Source organism: Octodon degus, unplaced genomic scaffold (assembly GCF_000260255.1).
Source record: "Octodon degus isolate 3935 unplaced genomic scaffold, OctDeg1.0 scaffold00072, whole genome shotgun sequence".
NCBI lineage: Eukaryota > Metazoa > Chordata > Mammalia > Rodentia > Octodontidae > Octodon > Octodon degus.
This window is the reverse complement of record NW_004524648.1, coordinates 3,920,342-3,929,703: the sequence shown is the minus strand read 5'-3', so window position 1 is coordinate 3,929,703 and position 9,362 is coordinate 3,920,342. Positions and strand designations below refer to the sequence as shown.

Genomic DNA, 9,362 nt, shown 5'->3' with positions numbered 1-9,362 from the left:
TTAAAAAAAATTGATTTTGAGACATGGTCTCACTAAGTTGCTCAGGGTGGCTTCAAACTTGCGATCCTCCTGCCTTGGCTTCCCAAGTACCTGTTGTCCACCATGCCAGGACATGTGATTTTATACATAGCAAATACTCTATAAATTTTTTGCTAACTGCATTAATAAACAAATCTATAAACATTCTTGGTCCTGACACTAGAGAAGTTTAAATTTTAAGTTTATAATGTTATTTGTTTTGATAAATAAGTGTACAGAATTCCTCCTTGCTAGGAACTTCATCAAAGTATACTCTACTTTTTCTGTCTCCATGACTTCACATTTACTCTTCATCTTTTGCGCTTAGCATTCTATTGATTGTTGTAGTTATATAATCCTCAGTGGTAAAAAGACAGTGGAGGGAAAGGGGGACAAAAAGAATTGAGGTGTGTTATATATGTGTAACAATTCCCTAAATTGAATATAATCATTATGTACTACAAATGTGTACTGATAAAATTTTTTTTAAAAATTAAACCGGGAAGAAGAAAATATTCATTAGCTAATCTAGTATTAAGATTAATCCTATGAAATTGGTTAGAATTCTGATCTACCAATTACTGTATGACTTTGGGCAAGTTACTCAAACTCCTATCAAACTAGGATTATTAAAATTATTTGATAAGACTGTGGAGTAGATTGTACAACATATTTCAGGTACTCTGAGTAACTGTTCTTACAAAGGTCATAAATGATTTGTCAATAAGCTCAATAATTTATTTTTATTCCTTACCCTCCTTGATTTCTCCTTAGCAAATTGACCTTTAATGGCCTCAGTTTCTTAGATCTTGCTATTTACTGGTTCTTCTCCTTCCAATTTCAATATTCATTAGTATCTCTCTTACAGGCTTTTCCTTCTTGGATCTATGTTTAAATGTCTGTCAACCTCACTTTTCTTCCACTCATTTATTCTCCTTGGGTGAGCTCCCCTAGCATCATCCTGCAAATGCCTGCTACTGATATGCAGGTGATCAAGACTCACAACGTATATAAATAAAAGGCATTCTTATTTTTTTAGTTGTAGTAACCAGAATTATTTTTAAAATTTTTCTTTTATACTGGAAATACTGGAAAGTGATTTATAAATCACAAATCAATTGAGGGTTAGAAATGAAAATTACAAATCTATTGAGGGTGAGTGTAAAGGGCCCTTTACTAGAAGCAGAAAAGCACTATCTGGAAGCCAATAATCTAAGTGAAATGAAGAAGATCTCCTGCATGGGTAGATAGAGCTACACAGAATGCTGTGCAATTTGACTGATTACAGGCAAAGTAACACTACTCTGCCTGGGCAGTACTTCCATAATTTTCCTAGCATCATCTTAATTTTGCATAATATTCTGTCAATATTTTATAATATAGTTAAGTGGTCTTTAATATATTGAGCCTTGAACTACATACTCCACCCTTTGTTTCATTTTTTATTTTGAGACACTGTCTTACTGAGTTGTTAAATTGCATATCCAAGTCTGGGCTTGAACTTGTAATTTTTCTGGCCCAGCTTTCCAAGAATGCTGGAATTACAGATATGTGTCACTATACTATACCTGACATATTGATCAGTCTTAATTGTAACATCTCCTAACACAAATTCATTGTATCATTCCTCAAATCTATTGTTCTCTCTTTTCCTTATTTTACTTAATGGTGTCATCATTCATTCAGCTTTCTGAATATAAAAATAATAATCAGAGGGCCTTTAATTACCCCTTTCCTTCTCTCCTGAGATTCAATTACAACCCCAACCCTAATGATTATGTGTTTAACTTGGATTCCCTAAGAAAGAGAACCTGATTTAAGACTTAGGTACAAGTTCATTGGTTAGTTGTTTGTAGGATACAATCATAAGGAAGTAGATGTGAAAAATGCCAAACAAATACATTATTGGATGGGTTACACTATGTGCAACTGAGATTCAATACCACTGGGGAACTCTGGAAAACCATATAGAACACAGTTCAGGAATCTCCCAAGAATAGGATTGTATGCAACTGCCTATCCATCTTTTGTTGAGGACTTCTCCCATGAATATTATTTTCCAAGCACTTTGCAGGGTCTTGCAGTCAGAAGCTATCTGCTTGCACTAAAAATGTGAACCTGGGGGATACAACTAGGTATTTACACAATCTAGCAGGGCCTCAACTAGAGTAAGGTACAGTAAGGAATTCATCTCAGATACAGAATTTACCTTTATTTTTTCTTCCTCAAGTCCTTCACACTTCCAGCTCACCCTCCATGTTGCTAATGTTTCTAAGGGTTCTTTCTCATCGAGCTACTTACCCAAACCCTGGGAGTTAACCTTTATAGACTCCGTTTGATAAAATCTGTTTTCCGCTTTAAAAGTACAAAATAAAGTCCAAACACTTTGATCTCACAAACTCCTTAATTCTTTACATGTTGAGTATAGCTGGTTTTTTTTGTTTTGTTTTGTTTTGTTTTTGATTGGGGATCTCACTGTGTTGCCCTAACTGGCCTCAAACTCACAATCCCCCAGCATCAGCCCCCCAAGTAACAGAGATTTACAGGTATGCTATTCTGCCCAGCTTTATACTGTTATTACCTTTCTTAGACTCATATTCTATTACTGTCTTCTACCTTTGCTGTTATATGAACACTTCACTTTCTGAACTTTTATACCTTTGAATACTTTGTTCCTTCCTCAAATAACCCCCCCCCCTTAGACAAAAATTTCTTGCTAATCTTCTAAAATTCAACTTGGAAATCTCTTTGTAAAAACTTCCTTAACAGCCCTGAGAAAATTGCTTATTCCTTTCCATACTGTGGCACTTAATATATCCTTCTACTTTTGCACTTTGTAGATGGAATTGCATTGTTTTCCCTCACTAATTCAGAAATTCTTCAATGAGAGGTCTTTTTGACCCCAACATCTTTCTGCATATAGAAGGCAATTACACAATAGTTACATGCAAATAGGTCATATGGAGAGTGTCTCACAAAAAGACAAAAAATAAAAATAAAAGAAATGGAAGGAAACTTATTAGCAATTTCAGCAGATGGATACCATAAGCAAAGACTAAATACAGTTCAGAACTATCACAGAAATGTATATTTTTATGAACTGCTTTTAAAAAGTATTTGAAGCAGCTGTTTTTGTTTTGGAATCAGTTGTTGCCAAAGGGAAACCTTTTGGTTTATTCAACTAGACTATATATTTTGTTGATGTAAAAGAGAGTGAATATTCCAGAGTGTTAAATTCATATGATTTCAAATTAAAGAGTGTCTAGATTATAACTGCCCTGGAAACAGAGATACAATGTACATAATTTGCTCTTTATACAGCTCCTAGTACATATATACATAAATTATCAAATGATTTTTGGCACAGCAGTATAGTGAAGTAGGGATCTTGTGATTATTCAATTCCTCAATATGAATAAACAAAAAGTATATTCTACACAAACTCGTGCCCACTTTAATAATAATTAATGAATTTATTATTCTATTATCTACTTTTCTCATGTGAATTAGGTGCCAAAGTTTCCCCTTCTGTTACTTTGACTATTATTTCAAAAATTAATAAAGGTGATACTAATATTAACAATCAATTTGCATTATCATCACTGAAGTTGTAAAAAATGGTAACAATGATTATCACCATGAATTTCCTTGTCTTCCTGAGTGCTAGTTCATACCGAACGAGCTTCAGTCAGTAATAACAGTAATAACAGTAGTACAGTTTAAAAAGTTTGACAGTTGAGAATTTATGACCATTCAATAGAATGGTGGGATGCTATGAGTGTGGGGATGAGGGAGATTTTAATTTTCCAGGCCACTTTTGTTGTTTATTAACAAGCTCTGTTATTAGTATCAGCCTCATATTACTTATCTATACTATTTGGTGATATTTTCAGTGGACCAGATGAGTGGATCAGCATCCCAGGAGGAATCCAAACCTGCTCAGGTTCATAGCCAACAAAGATTTCTAAATATATGAAAAGATTTGACTCTGATATCGTGGTAGATACCTATAATCCCAACTCTCTGGGAGATGGAGGCAGGAGGATTGAAAATTCAAGGCCAGCCTTGACAATTTAGCAACTTAGTGAGACACTGTCTCAAAAACAAACAAATGAACAAAAGTTAAATGGATGGGGATGTAGCTTAGTGTGAAGGAACTAGATTCAATCTATAGTATAATGTGGAGGAAAGGATTTGAAATTCAACATTCTTGGGAAAATCAAAATGCAGTGATATATTCTTTACTGCTTTTTGTAATTGAAGTGTTCCATAGATTTTGACAGAAAAATAATTTAAAAAAGGTCAAAATAATAGTTGGGCCGGGGAGATAGCTCAGTAGAATAAGTGCTTCCCTGTTGATCGGCATTCCTGAATTATCCTTAATTCCTTAACTGTTCAATTTGTTGATATAAATACTTTTGTATAATTTCGTTTGGAATGATATTTTCTCACTATATGAAAGTTTTTAAAATAAAAATCTTGCTATATTAGAATGTAAGTCGCTAGATTAACCCGCAGATTCTCTTAGATAACATTGAACTAATTAACACTGCTTTAATTTCAGGAAAATGGAAAAGAAGACAAAGAAAAACAGGATACAACTGAAGTACAAGAGCCTATTGAGGTACAGTTACCATGAATAATAAGATGTTAACCCTGGGGAATAAACTAGATAAGTTAGTTTTTATGAACAAGGAAAAACTTTGAGTGTTCAAACAGATAAGTAAGGACTGGGGAGATAGCTCAGTAGAATAAGCGCCTGCCTGGCAAGCTCAGGGTCTTGAGTTCAATTCCCGGTACCACACACACACACACACACACACACACACACACACACACAAATAAGCAAAATAGCAAATAGAAAATTGCAAATTATGTTTTTAAAATGACTCATTTACTCCCAGGAAGCTCTCATACGTAGGTAAATTATTTGAGAGGAGCTAATATGAATTATAGATAAATTAAACTTGCTTTCTAAAATCAGAATTATTAACTTAAGTACAATAAGAACCCATTTCTAGAGTAACATCACTGTCCTGCTGAAAATGTAATTTCAATGTTAATAATTTAAGTAATTTTGTGTAAATCAATATAATATTAACTCGGTGAAAAAACTATAATAATGAAAAGGAAGCAGTTCAAAATAGTTAAACAAATTCACATTAATTGACTAAAAGGAAGTTTTATAATATCCTATTTTTAAAAGCATAAAAAGCTATTTTCCCAGCATTATTCATAAATTAATCTTTAAATTCTTCAATTAAGATGAAATGTTTTTCTTTCTGCACACATATCTAAAGTGTTGCTAATAGCTTAAAAAGTGGCATTTTCAAATGTTTGATTCCATTATGATACAATCTCAAATTATATTTAGAGAAGTATTATATAATTTAAGAACTAGTACACCACTGAAATACTTCCAACAATACTTCCAATGTTTTGTTAGTAATAGGAAGATGAAGTGACATGTTGAGTCAAACGTTTATCTTGTTAATGTATAAATTATGATTATTGCTTTGTTTCTAATATGCAACATTAAGTCCCCCTTCCCAATTAAGTCTGAATGTTTAGTAACAGCTACAAAGAAATCAATTCCCCTTTAATTGTAAGAGATAATGCAACTTTGAGGAAAGGCAATTTATTTTGAAATTGTTGTTTTTCTCCTTACAAAGAATTCACAGGATGGACCAGATGTCTCTGCAACAGAGACTAGCAAACATGTGGTGGAAGATGCAGAAGGTGAAACAAAATCCCAAGGTAGAGAATTAACTATTCTTCTTATACAGTAGTATCTTAAAAAATTACCTCTTCACTGAGGATGTATTCTTCAAAATTTTTCATTAAAAAAATTTAATCCTGGGGGTTATTTTAAATATAGTTTGAAAATAGTTCAGATTCCCTTTACTCTTTACTTTTGAGACAAATTTAAAATATTCATCTTTTCTTATTTAAGAGAAAATTTAGTGAAAGACTTGACTGATGCCCAGCAGATAATCCACTAATACAGGAAAATGAATTGTAGTGATATGGGCTGCTTGTTGTTCTTGGTCCTTATTATGGTTTAGGGCTAAATTGTTCCCCAAAACTCTGTGGTGTTCAGAAATGGGGTTTTTGGAAGGTGCTTGCATCATGGAGGTGCTAATAGTCATCAACAGATAATCCATTAATGAGTTCAAAGCCGAATGTGCTGACAGGATTTGGGACCTGGGTGAAAAATTGTCCATTGACAAAATGACTTGGAAGGGTGAATTGTGTTGCCTAGCTCCTTCCCTCTGCATCCGGGCTTCCCAAAGTTGAGCAGCTCTCTTCCATGTGCCCTTTCTGCTTAGAGCCAGCAGCTCAGGGGCTGAAGCCTCAGAATCTGTAAGCCAAAATAAACTTCTTTCTTTTTAACTTGTAGGAATTGGTTATTTTGTTCTAGTGGCAGGAAAGTGACAAATACAGTCATGTTTATTATTTTGTTACTGAACTTGACCACATATTTATACTGTTTGATCTAAAACTTGAATCCTACCTCATCTTTTACTTAAGTTCCACATAATTATGTAGAGTAGAAATTTATGGGATGAAGAAGCTAACAAATTAGTGGATAAGACATTCATTTCTTTCACTGTAACCACTTCTTATTCCAGATTTAGTAACAACTTATGCTAACAGAAATTCTTTACAATATTTAAAATGTAACAATTTGACTTTAAGTTACTTTCAAATCTGTTTGCAAGTATTGTATATTTAGTATGTGTGAGGCTAGGCTAGGTTGAATTATAATAATAATTATCAAAGTATTTTCTAAACCATAACTTTCTGCATAGATACTAGTTATAACTTTTGGGTGCTTACTTTTTTCTAAAGTTTCCTTCTTTTAACCTGATTAAGAGCAGTCATTTACTTTTTCTTCTTGTTACTACACGTTAAGAAGTGATGTTCATAACCCTTGGTTTTTTTTTTCCTTATAAACAGTACTATTTTCACAGCTTTACTAACTTTTAAATTTTTTCTTCCTTACAAGTTTTTACCTGCCCTCTGTTACCTGCCCTAACATCTTAGCTTCCTGATTTTACTTTCTCTTTACCTCACCCTTCCACTATTACTTTGTCTTTACCTTAATTGCCTGGGCCAGGTTTATAAATTCACTCTTTGATTTTAAACATACCAAATAGAACTGTGATCAAGGTAATTTGTTATAATTTAATTAGGCATTCCCTTTAATTAGTTTGTGGCCAAATTTGTGTCTATAAAACTTCACATATATAGTCCATCATGTAATTCATTGCCACCCTAGAAAAATGTCAATTAAAAGTTTGTGCATTTCCCATTCTTGTACATACTTTCAATTTCTCTAATTGCCTTTTTAGTAGAGGGAAGTGTGTTTTGTCTGTATATTCATTCCAGTATATGGTAAATGCTGAAAACACTGTGGTTGCTTGTGCTATCAAATGCAGTACAATGTACTTTTCTTCAGTAATCAGTAAGTATAAACCTTATATTCTGACTCCCTACTTTCTAAACATCAATATATACATTTTATATAGATATAAAATATAATATGTATATATAAAAGAAGTAGGAAGAGGATCTATTATTGTAATTTCAGCATGTCAAAGGAAGTGTCATAATCCTTGTTATATACTTGTCAAAATTAAAGTGATGTTACCTTGCTAAGCAGCTCCCAAAATATACTCAAATACTTGGGTTTGTGTAGAAAACAGTGTATCATATCAATTCTTCATCCCAGTTCTTCTCCATTTGTGGTTATGAATTTAACTTGTATTTTGAAGAACACTTTAAAAAATATACAGTTTGCCGAGCTCTTGTCTTATTACACAGCCTTAAGCTTAACAAAGTTTTGTAAGATGCTGCCTTTTCCTATAGCAATTCAATTTCAATTTAAATAATGTTGAATAGTGCTTTTCTTCTTTTTCTGAGCAGTCATTTACACTATGCACAAATATTGAGAAATCCTGCTAACAAGGACAAGGCTACTACATTTCGGGTAGATCCTGTGTTTAAAGAACATCAGCTTGTTGAATAATTCTGCTGCACAAATTCTCACAAGTTTAATCAGCAGCCAGTTCCACTAATGTTGTATAACATTAGAAAGAACCTTCTGTGGCTTATTATAATGTGGATTATAATGCATTCCCATTTATGTCCTTAAATAGATTTTGTATTGAGGTTACGCTTGGCGGTGAGCTGTGCACTAGGTACAAGAAATGATAAAAATCACTTTTAAGGCCAGAACTTTCAAAGTATGAGTAAGGAATTTTTTTGTACCTAATTATTTAGTTGAAAGCATTTATGCCCACAGTGCCTGCATAAGTTTTTGCATGTTAGAAGAGAATTGAAGTATGTGAGCTGGAGGAAGCTTCAGAATCTTCATTCTAGGAAGATTTTGTGAAATAGATCTAGAAGAAGAGTTCTAGTGCTTAGCATAGTGCCTAGTACACAGTTAGAAATCAGTAATTGTTTAGTGAATGTATAAAGGAACCAATCAATTTATCTGTAAAAGATTTAGGAACATACAAACTCAGACCTACTGAAAAAGCCAGTACTTGTTGAAGCTATATTTAATTAAGCCTCTAAAATAATTTGCCCTTGAGGCAGTTCTGTAATTTGTGATCCTTGAATTCAGAGGTCACTCAGTCAAAAGGCAGATTCAAATAAGTTTTTTCAGAATCTTGATTTATTGTCCCTGCTATTGCTGTGCCTCTTTTTCTTTTCTTAGTTTTATGGCTGTAAGAGAGAAGTGTTTGACTAGAGTTGTAACCAAACACATGTCTACTTCCATTATGTGTATCAATGGGGACAATGCAAACACTAGGATTATTGCTTGGCAACCTTTAATGGCCAAGCACACCAGAGAAGTACTATCAGGCTGCATTGAAGATAGAGAATGCCCTAGTTCATCTGTGAGGTTACTAATGAGTTATAGCAGATGTGTAGATATTAAGTTGCTGTACATATGTAGCACTACCCTTAAAGCAAGCAGAAATATACTTGTCTTGCTTTGTGTTAGAGAGATTAAAAGGAAAAAAAAGAGTATATTAGGATCTGTAGACTCTAAAAAATTGCTTTTTCTCACTCATTTAAAAATAAAAGCATTGTATATTAATGAGTATTATGATAAAAAAAGTAGATACATTCTACCTACTCACTAGCCTCCAAAATTATTTGTTTGCAAATCCAACTGAAAGGTGAGAGGTACGTTATATTACTTTCCACATTTTCTTACAAGAATATTAAAATTTGGCCTCACATAGATATGTATTTGAAAAAAAGAATTTTAATAGTCCTTTCAGATAATTGTGGCTTTCTGTAATACTACATCTAATTTTCCTTGTGAC

General features: G+C 33.1%; 1 protein-coding gene across 1 annotated transcript in view; it reads left to right on the top strand.

Annotated features, from left to right (window-relative positions):
• The first annotated feature begins 4,587 nt into the window (after positions 1-4,587).
• Positions 4,588-9,362, top strand: part of Efcab5 (EF-hand calcium binding domain 5) — a 242,731-nt gene continuing 237,956 nt past the window's right edge. The window contains exons 1-2 of the mRNA XM_023720027.1: positions 4,588-4,642; positions 5,691-5,775. The gene's annotated coding sequence lies outside the window, so the exon portion shown is untranslated. The remainder of the gene's footprint in view (positions 4,643-5,690; positions 5,776-9,362) is intronic.